Source organism: Triticum urartu, chromosome 3A, assembly GCF_056163025.1.
Source record: "Triticum urartu cultivar PI428250 chromosome 3A, HENAU_Tu73, whole genome shotgun sequence".
NCBI lineage: Eukaryota > Viridiplantae > Streptophyta > Magnoliopsida > Poales > Poaceae > Triticum > Triticum urartu.
Window position 1 is genome coordinate 455,496,886 of NC_141875.1, and position 2,299 is coordinate 455,499,184.

The window sequence follows — 2,299 nt, forward strand, 5'->3', positions numbered from 1 at the left end:
GATTTTGATATTGATAGCTAAGGGTAGGTGTACTAATAACACCAGGGCGATCTCTATATCTATAGGGACAACTATGATAGGGGGGTCTGTCATAAATCCAACAAAGTATGGTAGCTCAAGCGGGGAGCAATCTGCATTTGAGAATGCTATGCTAGCGGTGAACCTAAATCTGACGATGTAGGGGGCCAACACTTAATGAGTACGGAATTTCATAACCGGGGTGCGAAAGGAATGCACCCGAATAAATCAATGAATGAAGCTCAGGCCACGAATTCTGGAATCTAAGAGCGGGTGGTGAAGTTGGGCACTCTCGAAACCTCTGGGTTGACTTCTTCAACCTTCTCATTCTTGTTGACGGCGCGGAGCACCTCGAAGAGGACTCCGGCGGTCTGGTAGGCCTTCCCAAGTTGGGCCCTGAAGGCGACATTGGCATGGGACAGGGTGTGTCATGGCTAGGATTAGATTTATAACGAGATAGAGCTCTGGTTTGGAGCTTCAGAATTACCGGTCAGCTTGTTCCCCTTTGTCTAGTGCACAGACGTAGTTCTCGTAGTACTGCTGATAAAAACTCTCAATTTCACGGGCATCGCTCTTCTTCACGCGCTTCGCGAGACTGGGGCTATTATCCTGTGGTGTTGCATAAGAGCAAAAACATAAAATTATGTAGTGGCATCTTTGGATTCGAGAGGGTAGTTATGCAAAATCCGATAAAAAAATCCCCCAATCTTCCTGCTCCTAGACCCTATTTTGCTCTGGCTTTTAGGTTAGATTCAATCTTATCTTCTTTCAATCTTTCTCACCGTGTCTATTTCCCCGCTTCTTTTCCAAACTAGTAAAATTGAATCATTTCAAAAGGACATCCAGAAAATAAGGCTAACCCAATTTGCCTCTCCAAAAAAAATAGAAAAATAAAGCGAGCAAAACGCTAGAAACTTCCATTTACTTTGTAGGATGTAGTAGAAACTAGAAACCAATTACCCGAGTCCCCATTCGAGATACGTGAAACTATTCTAGCCAAACCAATTGACCATAACTATCCGATTGCAACATGATTTCAACAAAATGAAGAAAGTATTGGAAATACCACTATCTAGTACATCTAATCTGCTCCCTCAAGTGTGAAACACAAAGGTGCTCCGAAATGAACAAGTAATACGTATGGATGATCGCCGAAAGCAAAATCTAATGCGGACGCTTACGAACATACTCCAAAATTAGCTCTCCAAAGCAAGGAAAAATGGCAAAGCCAGAAAAGTTCTCCAGGAAATCACACTAACTGTTTTTCTGCATAGACTCGTATGATTACGAATCAAAAGCAAAACATCCTCGAAAACCACGAATCGAGGCGCGCATGTGCCCCCCAAAAAAATATAAGAACAAACATTTTTGAACGTGGGAACACAAAACTTTTCCAAGTACACACAGCCTACGCGGCATTGATCCGACGCCAAAAAAATGAACCAGGAGCGCTCGCTCTGCCACAAAATCCAAACCCAAACGCATCAAAACAGCATGCGAAATGCACCATACGTATCCCCGCGAAAACGAATGCACGTACAGAGGTAAGCGACTCGGGGGCGCTCGGGCTCGATCTCGGCGGCGACGCGCAGGATGGGCGCGATGCTGCTGAGTGTGGACGGGACGACCTCGTTGTCGAACACCTCCATGGAGAAGGTCGCCATGCCCAGGTGGGAGGGGAGGCAGGTGAAGAAATAGAGGTCCGGCCTTGCGTGCCCGTGGCTATTTATACGTCGATCCAACGGCCAAGATCAGTTGCTTCTCGGGAAAGGGAATCGCGGGGGAGACCGGAGGCGTCGGTGTGGTGGAAATGCTGAGCTCCACTGCTTGGTGAGGGGTTTCTCTGTCTAGACGGTGGGGCGAGCATCGTGGCTGGCCGCTGGAACACTTCGCTGCCTTTTTATCACCTTAAAATTCGCTTACACACTAGGAAATGTTCTGCTGACAGCAGTGCCCCACAACGTTCAGCTTCGAAGAGGGTCTGTTTTTCTGTATAGAAAAGATTACAAGGTTCACACCTTTTGCTTTCTGCCGTTTCTCGGGCCCAGTGTCAGTGAGATGCAAGAATGACGTGTGAGTTAGTGGGGGTGCTTGCTGGTAGGAAATATTCAGGCCCTTTTCACCCGCGACGCGATACCGGAGTTATACGGTGTCCGGCTGGACTTTTGTCCTCTTTCGCTATAAACACTACAACAATAGAAGCACCCTTCTAGAGATAAGAATAGCAAATGTTTTGAGGCACTGATGGAAGCATGCCAAGGTGAAGTTGATGATCTCTTTA